General features: G+C 54.6%; 1 pseudogene; it reads right to left on the reverse strand.

The window, feature by feature from the left end:
- Positions 1–256: 256 nt before the first annotated feature.
- LOC142595800 (olfactory receptor 14C36-like) lies at positions 257–10,894 on the reverse strand (annotated as a pseudogene).
- Between the last annotated feature and the right edge of the window lie 3,270 nt (positions 10,895–14,164).

Genomic DNA, 14,164 nt, shown 5'->3' on the forward strand with positions numbered 1-14,164 from the left:
GAAGAGCTCAAGTGTGTGAGTGTGCAGGATGGGGGCACACAGCAGTGTCCCTTGCACAGCCAGGCCTCCAGGGATCGCCTTGAAGGACCAGCAGAGCAGGGTCTGCTCTGTGTCCTTGTTTGCTGGACACCGCGGGCAAGGTGCCCCAGGGCAATGGTCACAGAGCAGCCCCTTGCAACCACCCTTCCCAGCACTGGCCTCTCACTGCAGCAGAGACCTTGTTTGTCCCTCCACACAGGCACACCAAACAACAAGTTCAAAAGTCCATGTTTGCATTGTCCAGAGGAGACTTAAGCATGCCCATGGTGTGCGTGTGGAGAGATGAACCCGAGTGAGCACAAATGGCATCAGCTATTGCCAGAGGTGCCATGAAGGCCAGTGGGACAGACAGTGCCTCCAGGTCACTGCACCTGGAGAGTAACATCCCCGGGGAAACCACCTGAATGCAGCACTGGGATGTGCTCCCTTGACCCGAGGTGCCTGTGTCCATTCCTCCTGCCGTGGGGCATCTCAGATGGGTGCAGAGCAGGGCAACCCACCGCAGGGCTGAGGTGCCTCCCAGCCTCTGGCAGTGGCAGCAGGAGGCCAGAGGGTCATGATGCCTGCTGCAGTGCAGGGCCTGCGCGTGTGCAAGGGCAGGACTCGTGCCTCTGCGCAGCCCTGTGTGTGTGAGGAGTGCAGGAGGCCAGCTCCGATGGGGACACCTCAGGGGGCCCTGCCCTTCCTGGGTGTGACTCCAGGAAGAAACCCCACTGTGCCAGTGAGATTCATCTCACTCGCCTGGGACAGGCTCATGGCAAATGCTGCTGTCTGCTCACGTCACCCTTTCTGCATTGTGCCCTCCAATGTGTCAGAGCAATCAGAGAGGTGCTGGGCTCCTTGCAAAAGGCAGACATCAAACCTTTCTTCCAGAAGTGCAAGAAGGAGCATTGCAAGAATTAGAGGCTGGTCACCCTCAGCTCAGTCCCTCGGAAGGTGATGGGCAAAGTACTCCTGCAGGCATTTCCAGGTCCTTGTAGCACAAGAAAGGGATTGCCGAACCTGGATGGGTAGGGGAAAGCAGGGGGTGTTTTGTACCTGGACCTTAGCAAGGGTGTTGCCAAGGTTTCCCACAGCCTCTTTATAGCCAGATTGGTGATGTCCGGACAGAAGAAATACGTGATGTAATGGGTGGGAGTTGGACTGGTGCCTCAAGCCCCACTGTCACCAGTGGTAGAGTCCTCCTGGTGGCCACTTCCTAGTGGCATCCCTCAGTGCAAGCACTTGCGCCAACACTCTTGAGTGTCTTTATTAACTCCCTGCATAATGTGATGCAGCCTTTTCAGCTCCTTTGTGGGTGATGCGAATCAGGGCAGAGTCCTTGGGAGATCTCATCTGCTTAAGCCTGCCTTGAGCAGCACAGCTGGACAAGGTGATGTTCAGCGGTCTCTTCCAACCTGAGTTATTCTATGATTCAATGAATCTTTCCCTTGGAGAGCTTTCTGATGGCAGTCCAGAGAGAGTCAGAAGTAGAGATATAAAATGCACCAACAGAAATACAGCAGTTCCTCTGAGGAACATTTCTCCACTCAAACCATTGGGAGGAAATCTATGAGATCAATTTGGTGAAACAAGCTTACTGTTGTCTGCTCACGTAGTCAGCCACAAGGAGGGTGATGGCTGGATACAGTACCATGTGGTCACTTGTGTCTCAGGAGCTCGTAATCCAGCCAATGGCTGTGAAGGGGGCTGTGAGGTCACTTCTGCCTCTGGAGGTGACAGGCCAACAGCAGGACTGTGTCTGGGAAAGGGACTTCATTCTGAAACAGCTGATAGGTCAGCCCTTGACTCACGGCTGGGATCTGTGCTTTGAAGCGCACATCTGCCAGCGTCTCTGACAGGCCAGCAGAAGGCACCTGGTTGGCACATTGACTGGGAGATGCCTTCTGCCCAAGGACTGAGGCTCACTGCAGGAAGGGGGCTTCTCTTTTGGTTGTCATGTCTCTTCTGCCTGAGGACATGATGGGACAGCAGCAGGCACGCAGCTTGCTCAAGTCTAGCCAAGAAGCTGAAAGGGCGGCAGCTTTGGAAGATGATGGTGAAGTTCCTTCTGTGTGGTGAGGTGAAAGGCCACAAGAAGGCTGATGGGTTGGGATGCCTGCTTGAAGGGTTGTTTCACAGATGCTGCAGCTTTCCTTGGAGGTTGGAAAGAGCAGGAGAGAGAGACACTGCCACACAGTGCAGCTGGGAAGGTGGAGAATGGACATGAGGAGGAAGAAATGTCACTCAGAGGGTAGTGCTGTGGGACATGAAGTCCTCCAGAAGGAGTATGACATCAGTCCATCTCTCCGTGTTTCAAGGAACAGAGAGTGAGGGTGGACAGACGTCAGTGAATGCATGGAAATGCCAGGGTGAGAGCAAGGTGGGGAAGCGAGGTGGGTGCCTACAGCCTGCAGGGAAAAAGAAGCAGCTGTGGCACAGCGCAGGACAACCTGTGTTAGAGATGGCAAAGAGCACTGGCAAGGCTGGAAGTCACCAAGAGAACCCAAGCCTTTGTGCCCCTGGGTACGGCAATCATCTCTGCCACCAAGGCCCATGAGCAGACATGTTGTGCTAAGGCACTGGGGGGGCCTCATGGCCTCCTTGCACACCCCCAGGAAGCCTGGGAGCTGTCACACCGTTGGCCTTCACTCAGCATCACACCCCCCACAGCCCAGTGCCCCAGGAAGGGCCCAGAGCAAGGTGTGAAGGACAGGATCTGCCTTCCATGGGGCTGGGGGTCAGGCCTTGGCCTTTCTGCTTCATCAAACAAAGCCAGGGCTTTCTCAGCAGCTGAGCTGCCTGCACATTACCTTTGCCTCCCTGCAATCACAGCCTCCAGTTCTCTGCTCTAACGAGTCCCTTGGGAGGCTTTGTCAGTAATGGCCCTCAGTGGGACTCATTAATGCTTCAAGGCACTTTGGGTTTTGCTTTTGACATTGAGTCTTGGAGAGGTTTGTGCAATCTCCTCTCAGTACCTGAGCATCAAGGACTCAGGATCGAATACACCATAGCACTCATTAACACCAAGCAAGCCCTAACAAGCTGTGTCTCTTCCTGTAATTGTCTTCTACTCTTGTACAGTTCATTAGAGAGGTTTCCTAGTGCACTTGTGGAGAAAGATTTCAAAGAACTTCTAATAAAAATGAATTTCTTTTTAAAGGGTGTAGTTTGTTAAGTTTCAGTTTAGAGAAGAGAGGATAGCAGCCTTCTTGGGGTGCTATTGACCCAGGGTCTCTCCTAAGGAGGTCAGGGCTGGTAGGAGAAGCTGTCTCATAAGCTCTGACACAGCATGGACACCCTTGCTCCTCACCTCCCCAAGCCCGTCATGGCTCTCATCACCCATCTGGCACTTGCATCCCTTGTCCTTACATCAGACTTCTCCTCTGCACTCTGCAGCTGGATGGTACAGCTCCTTTGTGCCAGCTCCCACCTGCTTGCCTTTGAGCCCTGGCTGCATAAAGGCAAAGGGGGATTGCTCTCATTTTTGAACAAGCAAATTAAGACTGCTAAGATTCACCATTGCAATCAAACACACTCCTCAACAGTATGCCAATTACAAGCTGCCACCAATGAGGTTCACCTTCCTTCATAAGGCATAATCATGCCACAAATGTTTGAGACAGAAGGGAAGTGGTAAAATAAAGACAACTAAAGAGCTGTCTAAAGACGGAATTAGACAGACTACTGAAAGATAGGCAAGCTTTTGACTCCATGGAGCTCAAGGCTGCTATGGGATTGTTGAGAGGTGTCTGAATGATCAAAGGGTAAGGGGAAAGTAAGTCTAAGGACCAACTGCAAGTGTTTCTGTGCAGATGGGCTGCTGGCAAGGGGACTACAGACATGGTCAGTTTAGTTAGGACAGGTGGAAATAGGATGAGGTGTTGACCACTCTTGCCTGATGCAGGATAGCAGGGTACAAAGCTTCAGTGAAACGCTGTCTTCTTGGATGGCCAAATTTGCACTCTTCTCATCAAATCTGTGCTATCTGTCTTTCTATGTGAGCATATGGAAAAATCTGAATGTATAGAAAAATGTATAGGTGTGTCCAGTTACTCAGCAAACTACATTTCCTAGCAGCACTCTCAAGGGACAATCTTTGCTCTGAGGAATTACTGTATTTCTGTGGCTTTGTCGCTCCGTCCCCTGCCCCACTGGGCATGGGGAGCAGGGTTCCCTCAGCTGCCTGCCTTGTGCTCACAACACACTCAGAGAAGCCCCTCTGGGTGCCCTCCCCATGCACGGCCATTTCCAGCCACCGCTGAGCTTGGCCTTTGCTGGCTCCATCCCTGCACCCACAGGCCAGGGGTCCATCTGCCTCCTGGGCAGCCTCTTCCCCCTCCAGCCTCCCGGACCTTCCTTCTGCAAGGTCACCTCCTAAGTCGTGGGGGTCCCTCTTCATCCACGCTGACCTCTTGCCAGGCCCTGCTCGACTCCCTGCACATCTGACTGCCTTCTTCATGGGCTTTGAGGACATTGTCCCTGAAGATCTGCCGCCCGGACCCATCCCACAGGGAAGTCTGCTGCCTCCCTGGGGCCCGGGTTAGGGACATTATGAGGAAACTCCCCGACCTCGTGAGGCCCTCCGATTATTACCCGTTGCTGGTTATACAGGTGGGTAGTGATGAGATTACAGAGAGAAGTCCTAAGGCAATGAAGAGGGACTTCAGGGCACTGGGGCGATTGGTCGCAGGATTGGGAGCGCAGGTAGTGTTTTCCTCAGTCCCGTCAGTGGCAGCAAGGAATGCTGAAAGGAATGGGAAAACTCCCCTGATTAACTGGTGGCTCAGAGGCTGGTGCCATCGGTGGAATTTTGGGTTTTTTGATCATGGGGAGGTCTACACGGCACCGGGCCTGCTGGCAGCTGATGGAGATCGGCTGTCTCCAAGGGGGAAAAGGATTCTCACCCATGAGTTGGCGGGACTCATTGAGAAGGCTTTAAACTAGGTTTGAAGGGGGAAGGGGATATACACGGGCCCGCTAATGAGGAGCCCAGGGGCAGCACGACAACGTTGGGGGCGAAATCGATAGCCCAGCTTAAGTGCATCTACACCAATGCACATAGCATGGGCAACAAACAGGAGGAGCTGGAGGCCCTTGTGCAGCAGGATGGCTATGACATAGTCGCCATCACGGAAACATGGTGGGACGACTCTCATGACTGGAGTGCTGCACTGGAGGGCTATAAGCTCTTCAGAAGGGATAGGCAGGGAAGGAGAGGTGGTGGGGTGGCTCTGTATGTTAGGGAGTGTTTCGACTGCATAGAGCTTGACAGTGGTGATGACAAGGTGGAATGCTTATGGGTAAGGATGAGGGGGAAGGCCGGAAAGGCGGATGTCCTGTTGGGAGTCTGCTACAGACCACCCAACCAGGATGTAGAGGTAGATGAGGCATTCTATAAACGGCTGGCAGAAGTCCCGCAATCGCTAGCCCTTGTTCTTGTGGGGGACTTCAACTTGCCGGACATCTGCTGGAAATACCACACAGCAGAGAGGCAGCAGTCTTGGAAGTTCCTAGAGTGTGTGGAGGATAACTTTCTAATGCAGCTGGTAAGCGAGCCTACCAGGGGAGGTGCCCCGCTTGACCTGCTGTTTACCAACAGAGAAGGGCTTGTGGGAAATATCGAGGTCGGAGGCCGTCTCGGGCTTAGCGACCATGACATGATAAAGTTCTCAATTTTGGGTGATGCTAAGCGGAGGGGCAGCAAAACTATTACCGTGGACTTCCGGAGGGCAGACTTTGGCCTCTTCAGGACCCTGGTTGGGAAAGTCCCTTGGGAGGCAGTCCTGAAAGGCAAAGGGGTCCAGGAAGGCTGGGCCCTCTTCAAGAAGGAAGTCTTAAGGGCGCAGGAGCGGGCTGTCCCCGTGTGTCGTAAGACCAACCGGCGGGGAAATCGACCGGCCTGGCTGAATAGGGAGCTTTTGCGGGGACTCAGGGAAAAAAGGAGAGTCTACCGCCTTTGGAAGAAGGGGCGGGCAACTCAGGAGGTGTACAGGGATCTTGTTAGGTCCTGCAGGGAGGAAATTAGAAAAGCAAAAGCCCAGCTAGAACTCAATCTGGCCAGTGCTGTAAAAGACAATAAAAAATGCTTTTATAAGTACATCAGCAATAAAAGGAGAGCCAAGGAGGATCTCCATTCTTTGCTGGATGTGGGGGGGAACATTGTCACCGAGGACAAGGAAAAGGCTGAAGTACTTAACGCCTTCTTTGCCTCTGTGTTTAACAGCCAGACCGGTCATCCCCAGGGTACACAGGCCCCTGAGGTAGAGGATAGGGATGGGGACCAGAATGGAGCCCACATAGTCCAGGAGGAAGCAGTTAATGACCTGCTACGCCACCTGGACGCTCACAAGTCTATGGGGCCGGATGGGATCCACCCGAGAGTACTGAGGGAGCTGGCGGAGGAGCTCGCCAAGCCACTCTCCATCATCTATCAGCAGTCCTGGTTAACAGGGGAGGTCCCTGATGACTGGAGGCTTGCCAATGTGACGCCCATCTACAAGAAGGGCCGGAAGGAGGACCCAGGGAACTACAGGCCTGTCAGCCTGACCTCGGTGCCGGGGAAGATTATGGAGAGGTTCATCTTGAGCGAACTCCACAGGCAAGTACAGGTCAACCAGGGGATCAGACCCAGCCAGCATGGGTTCACAAAAGGCAGGTCCTGCTTGACCAACCTGATCTCCTTCTATGACCTGGTGACCCGCCTGGTAGATGATGGAAAGGCTGTGGATGTCATCTACCTGGACTTTAGCAAAGCTTTTGACATCATCTCACATAATATCCTCCTCGGGAAGCTGGCAGCTCACGGCTTGGACAGGCATACTCTTCGCTGGGTAAAGAACTGGTTGGGTGGCCGAGCCCAGAGAGTTGTGGTAAATGGTGTTAAGTCCAGTTGGCAGCCGGTCACGAGCGGTGTTCCCCAGGGCTCTGTTTTAGGGCCAGCCTTGTTCAATATCTTTATCAATGATCTGGATGAGGGGATCGAGTGTGCCCTCAGTAAGTTTGCAGACGACACCAAATTGGGTGGGAGTGTCGATCTGCTGGAGGGTAGGATGGCCCTGCAGAGGGACCTGGACAGGCTGGATTGATGGGCCGTGGCCAACTGTATGAGGTTCAACAAGGCCAAGTGCCGGGTCCTGCACTTCAGTCACAACAACCCCATGCAACGCTACAGGCTTGGGGAAGAGTGGCTGGAAAGCTGCCTGGCCGAAAAGGATCTGGGGGTGTTGGTTGATAGCCGGCTGAACATGAGCCAGCAGTGTGCCCAGGTGGCCAAGAAGGCCAACAGCATCCTGGCTTGTATCAGGAATGCTGTGGCCAGCGGGAGCAGGGAGGTGATTGTGCCCCTGTACTCGGCGCTGGTGAGGCCGCACCTGGAATACTGTGTCCCGTTTTGGGCCCCTCAGTACAAGAAAGACATTGAGGTGCTGGAGTGTGTTCAGAGACGGGCAACAAGGCTGGTGAAGGGTCTGGAGAACAAGTCTTATGAGGAGCGGCTGAGGGAACTGGGGTTGTTTAGCCTGGAGAAGAGGAGGCTGAGGGGAGACCTTATCACCCTCTACAACTACCTGAAAGGAGGTAGTAGTGAGGTGGGTGTTGGTCTCTTCTCCCAAGTAGCTAGCGATAGGATGAGAGGAAATGGGCTCAAGCTGCGCCAGGGGAGGTTTAGGCTGGAAATTAGGAAAAATTTCTTTACGGAAAGGGTGGTCAAGCATTGGAACAGGCTGCCCAGAGAGGTGGTGGAGTCACCATCCCTGGAAGTGTTCAAAAAACGGGTAGATGTGGCACTTCGGGATATGGTTTAGTCTAGTCTACCCTTGATTGGTTTAGGTGGGCTTGGTAGTGTAGGTTAATGGTTGGACTGGATGATCTTAAAGGTCTTTTCCAACCTAGACGATTCTATGATTCTATGATTCTATTCTAAGATCCAGGAGGGACTCACAGCCCCTGTGTCCTCCAGGACAGGCCAAGCACATCCTCAGCTAACTGCAATCAGCTCTCCTGCACTCCGCCACTGTCATTCTGCTACTTGTCCTCCTTCTCCACCACCTCATGGTCACTGCAGCCATGGCTGCCCTCATCCTTCACACCCCCAGACAGATCCAGCTGTCAGTAACTGAGACCAGCCCTGGTGAGCTCATCATCGAGTGCCTGTGTCAAAATGTTGTCTTCCACTCCCTCCAGGAATCTCCTGGCTTGCTTGTGCCCAGCCCTGCTGCCCTCCCAGCAGACTGTGCAGTGGCTGAAGCTGCCATGTCCCTGAGGAGCTGGGACCATGAGGCTTCCTCCAAGGCAAGGCTCTGTGCACGCCAGCCTCCCCTTTGCACAGAGCTCACCTCCACCTCCTCACGCGCCCACCTGCCCTCCTGAGGAGCCCTTGGCGTCCATGGCTGCCCTGCCACCACTCGAGCTGTGCCAGCAGGGCTCTGCAGTGCCCGTGGGGGAGCACGTTGGTGCCTGCCCAGCAGAAAGGAGAGCGCTGGGGAAGGGAGAGGAGAGGCAGGGAAAGGGGAAGGGTTGTGGGAGGTTGGCTGGGAGGTTCCTGCTGTTGCCAGAAGAGGACGATGCAAGGAGAGGCCTGGTAGCTGGGAGGTGGATTTTGAAGTCCCTTCTTTGCAAACAACCCAATTGGCCCCGTGCTGAGGCAGGCCCCAAACTGTCAAATTTGGGTACAAATGGAGAAAAGCTGAGACTGTTGAGGAAAAAGTATCATCTGAGGGTGTCAATGAACTGGGGAGGAGAGCGGGGCAGAGAAAGGGAGGGATGGAGGTGCAAGGTGGAAGCAGCAGCCCGTGGAAGAGGGGTCAGGAGGGGGATTGAAGGGGCCAGGTGCCCGTGGGGAGGGGCTGGGCAGTGCTGGCATGGCCAAACCCTGTGCCTGATCACCGTGCTCTGTCCTGCTTATGGTACTGGTTTCAGCTGGGGTAGAGTTATCTTCATAGCAGTTTGTATGGGGCTGTGTTTTGGATTTGTGCTGAGAACAGTGTTGATAACAGGGATGTTTTTGTTATTGCTGAGCAGCGCTTGCACAGCGCCAAGGCCTTTTCTGCTCCTCACACTGCCCTGCCAGCGATTTGGCTGGGGGTGCACAAGAAGTTGGGAGGGGACCCATCTGGGACAGGTGACTGCAAGTGACCAGAGGGGCATTGCAGACCACAGGACATCGTGCTCAGCAATAGGTGCTGGGGGAAGAAGGAGGAAGCGGGGGTGTTTGGAGTGATGGCATTTGTCTTCCCAAGTAACTGTTATGAGTGATGAAGCCCTGCTTTCCTTTAAATGTCTAAATACCTGCCTGCTGGTGGGAGGCAGTGAATGAATTCCTCATTTTGCTTTACTTGTGTGCACAGCTTTTGCTTTACCTATTAAAATATCTTTGTTTCAATCCGTGAGTTGTCTCACTTTTACGTTTCCTGCTGTCACTAGTGTGTATGTGTGTGTGTGTGGGCGTACCTGCTTTGCTGGTCAAGTGGGGCTAGTGAGGAGGAAGAGGAGGCCACCAGGATCTGGAGAGACCCAGGGTTGGAACTACCAAGTGGGTGATATCTCTGAGTGGGGGCAGACCCAAAGGCCAGGCCCACAGTGGGAGATCTGATTTTCTTACAGAGATGCTAGGAGAGTGTCTGCTCTGCCCCAGAAACACACACTTTTCTATCAGGTCCAGGTGAGACAGAGCAGGTTCATTCCTCAGTAAGAATAAGAGAAATGCCAACATTTATGTAGAAACTTAATAAACACTCAGAACCATACAGATAATGATAACAGAAATGCTACACCACCAGCCCCTCCCCGCAAAAGACAGGCCTGCAATGCTACACCCTGAGAATCATTTGTGAACAGCAATGGAAAATTTATAGTGTTGAATATCATCCATGAAATCACTTTCTTAAAGGCCTCCTTGAGCTCCTGGTTCCTCATGCTGTAGAGGAGGGGGTTCACTGCTGGAGGCACCACCGAGTACAGAACTGCCAGCACCAGGTCCAGGGTTGGGGAGGAGAGGGAGGGGGGCTTCAGGTAGGCAAAACTGCCAGTACAGAGAAACAGGGAGACCACAGCCAGGTGAGGGAGGCACGTGGAGAAGGCTTTGTGGCGTCCCTGCTCAGAGGGCATCCTCAGCACGGCCCTGAAGATCTGCACATAGGACACCACAATGAAAACAAAACATCCCAATCCTAAGCAGTCACTAACCACAATAAGGCCAACTTTCCTGAGGTAGGAGTGTGAGCAGGAGAGCTTGAGGATGTGGGGGATTTCACAGAAGAACTGGCCCACAGCATTGCCGTGGCGTCGGGGTAGTGAGAATGTATTGGCCGTGTGCAGCAAAGCATAGAGAAACCCAGTGCCCCAGGCAGCTGCTGCCATGTGGACACAAGCTCTGCTGCCCAGCAGGGTCCCGTAGTGCAGGGGTTTGCAGATGGCAACGTAGCGGTCTTAGGCCATGATGGTTAGAAGAGAAACCTCTGCTCCAACCAAGAAGAGAAAGAAAAAGACCTGTGCAGCACATCCTGAGTAGGAGATGGCCCTGGTGTCCCACAGGGAATTGGCCATGGACTTGGGGACAATGGTGGAGATGGATCCCAGGTTGAGGAGGGCGAGGTTGAGGAGGAAGACGTACATGGGGGTGTGGAGGTGGTGGTCACAGGCTATGGCGGTGACGATGAGGCCGTTGGCCAGGAGGGCAGCCAGGTAGATGCCCAGGAAGAGCCAGAAGTGCAGGAGCTGCAGCTGCCGCCTGTCTGCAAATGCCAGGAGGAGGAACTCAGTGATGGAGCTGTCGTTGGACATCTGCTGCCTCTGGGAGTCAGTGACTGTCATTGGAGAAGAAGACAGTGACAAGGTAGTAGAGACTTCTCTGAGCAAAATCAAAGCAATTTCCCATACGACCTCCCCTTGAAACACACACCCAGCCTTTTGTTTTTCTAGCAGCCCTTCCCTGAGCAATGTGCCTGGAGCCCTGGTTGGTGCTGGCCGTGTGTGCCATGAGGAGCAGGGCATCTGCCCACGGGCTCTTGAGAAGTCAGCCCTGCTCTGCAGCAGTGGGCAGGGACAGGGACCAGTCCTGGTGTTCAACTGTGTCAGATGGAACCACTGCTAACGCAGAAGGGCCTGTCAGCATCTGCACTCCCAGGGCTAAGGACCCAGGAAGACAGAAGGCGACTTGAAAGGTTTAGGTTTTCTACAGCTCCCCCTCCCCTGCCACCCTGGGGAGTATTCTTGGATGTCAGAAACCCCCAGCATTTCTGCTGCACAAAGGGAGAACAGAGCGAGTTCTGTGAGGCAAGAGGATTGCCTGTGGCTCCGTGCAGAGTGAGGGCAGCTGCTCTGTCTCTCTGTCTGGGTCCCAGTTTCTCCGGGCTTGCAGCTTTCTGAGATGGAGGCTGATCACACTCCCATGTTACCCTGAAAAGCCACCAGGCACTGCTGAGAGCAGATGGATCTTCCACAGACCACTAAATGTCTCAGCCTTTCTCAAGGTCTCAGCACCCCACTTCTAGCCAAGGACACGCATGGCTCATTGCACAAACCCAACAGCATTTTTTCTGTCTTAGCATCTCTGTGCTTCTCCCTTGCAGTTTCAGATAACACAAAGATGCTATGGGACAGGTTTGCATGCTGGAGGGAAGCTCACAGCTTGGAAGGACACCTCAAGGAGATAGCCAAGTGTCTTAGTGATGGCATTTGAGTAAGGGAGATTGAGCTCATTGCCTCCATGCACTGACTGCATTGCCCACTGCCCCACAGCTTAGAGGAAAGCTGGGACACTTGTTCCCATGGACACACGGGCATGGGGGGACCCACAAGACCAGTGTGTGACTCTGCAGCTGAAACTCCATCTGCCCAGGGAGCCTGACAGCAAGAAGGAAATAACCCCAGCACTAACAGGGACAAGTGGAGCGAGAAGCAGAGCTGGAGTGCGGGTGTGGGTGAGAGAGGCCAGGGCAGAGGCAGGCGGGCCCTCAGGCCAGCGTTGCCCTTCCCCAGCTGTGCCCGCCACCTCCCAGGCACCAGCATTGCCGGGCAGCTGCTCTCAGCCCCTGTGCTCTGCAGAGGGCCCTGGGCGCGGGGCTGGAGAGCTGCAGCACGGCTCTGCTGGAGCTCTGGCTGCAGAGGAGCTGGTTCGCGCCTTGGAGCCCCCAGCCCTTGGGGCAGAGGCTTTGCTGGCTGGGAGAGGAGGCAAGGGGGCTTGCTCAGGGGAAGGGCTCTGCATGGCAGGGGATGAGACGGAGGTTTCTGAACTCTCCCTCTCACAACATTTGTGGTTTTTGTTTCCTCTCATTCCCTGATGATATCCCTGCTGCCAGGAGATTTTCCTCATGGGAGCTGTTTCCCTGTGCCATGTCTTTCCCTGCCAGCACTCACAGACCCCATCCCAACCTCTGTGCCCTCTCCTTAGCCCTCCAGAAACCGGCATGTTTGCAGGGCACTGGCTGGGCGCATGGTCCGGTTTGCAGGTAGAAAAAATCACAGGTCAGATTAAGCCTGATGGGTCCATCAAAGGTGATCCTGTTTCTGTCCACGGGCAGAGGAGTGGCTGAAAACTCATTGGGAGACTCCTGGAAAACCTGCTGATCACTCAGAGTTACAGTTCAGCAGTCTCAGTGATCTGTCAATATTAAGAACTCCTTTATCATTTCTCACCTGCTGTTCCCCAAGAGAAGGGAATTGAAGGCACAGGGAAATTCCTTCTCTTTATAGTAATCCTTGTCTTGATCTTCCCCTTGAAACCTCCTATTGGAAATACTCTGGAGATGAGGCTGAAGCTCTGAGCAGCCCTGACCCACGCAGCACCCTCTCACCAGCAGAAGGACCCTGCCTTGCTGGGGTCACTCTGTCCACCCACAGCTTCTCCTTGCACAACCGTGGGGAGTTCCCTGGGCAGGCTGAGAGCTGACCCTGGCAGGCGGCAGAGTCCCTGCCCCGGCACACAGCACCCTGGGGTGCAGGGACCCTGCTCACAAGGACAGCCCTGGGCACCCCTGGCTGCACACCCACCCTCACACCCCTGCAGCCATCCCTTGGAGAAGGCAGCCGTCATGCCTTGTCCCAGTCTCTCATGGTGCAGTAGGGCAGCCCTGCTCTGGAGCATGTTCTTCTCTACAACAGAGAAACTCTCAGAGTTGTACTTACAGATCCTGTCATCTGTGGCATGTGCCAGCTTTAGGAGACCCCTCAAGGAAATGCAGCTGCATAGCCCTGCAGTCACAGACTTACTGTGTCAAGGGCTGTGAAGATCTCTCCCGCAGTGAGCTCTCAGCACCCTCCCACCCCACACTGCCTTTAACCCCTGTCTGCCTCCCTCCTCTCCCCTCCCTGCCTGCAGGCACTGCCCTCAGCCCTGCTGCGCTTGGCACAGGAGCTGCTCCTGGGCAGAGCTGTCTCTCTGCAGCGCTGCCCGCTTGCCAGGAGCTGCCTGCGTCCCAGGAGCCCGGCCCAGCTCAGCAGCACAGCACCAGCCCAAGGCAGCCCTTGCTCTGCCCCTCTGGGCTGCCTTGTGTTGTCCCTGGGGCTGCAGGGGAACCTGCTGTGACACAGCCTGAAGCCATCACTGATGCTCCCTCCTGCAGCTGGGGAGAGACTCTTACTTCCAGCAGTGTAATTTCTCTCACCTGAGTCCGATTTATGACCTGTAATCACTTTTCCTTGTCTCCACCTTAGACAGGACACCCAGGCAGTGACAGGCAGGGATCTCCTTTAGCCCTGCTGAGGGACGGGTTCAGCAGAGTCAATGGAGCCATCTCATCCTGGGCCTGGAGTCCTGGGGCTGCAAGGGCTCTCAGCTCCCTCCCATGCCTGCCACAAACCCACAGGAGGGGGGATTCCTCCTGCCTCACTTCAGGTGGGCACAACATGGGCACCTGCATGGGAGCTCCTTGTCTCAGCTCCCATGGCGATAATGGAGATGGAGGCCAGGAGGGAGCTGTTCAGGCACAAACACCTGGCGACATTTGGGCTTCAGGAGGTGGCCCCAGACACGTGCAGGTGACTGCAGGCTCTAAGGGAGCAGCTCACAGAGTGTGGTGGTTTAACCCTGGGCAGCAACTAATCACCACACAGCCGCTCGCTCACTCCCCATGCCCGGTGGGATGGGGAGAGATTCGGAAGGTTAAAAGTGAGAAGACTCGTGCGTTGAGATATGAACAGTTTAATA

Source organism: Pelecanus crispus, chromosome 23 (genome assembly GCF_030463565.1).
Source record: "Pelecanus crispus isolate bPelCri1 chromosome 23, bPelCri1.pri, whole genome shotgun sequence".
NCBI classification, from domain to species: domain Eukaryota; kingdom Metazoa; phylum Chordata; class Aves; order Pelecaniformes; family Pelecanidae; genus Pelecanus; species Pelecanus crispus.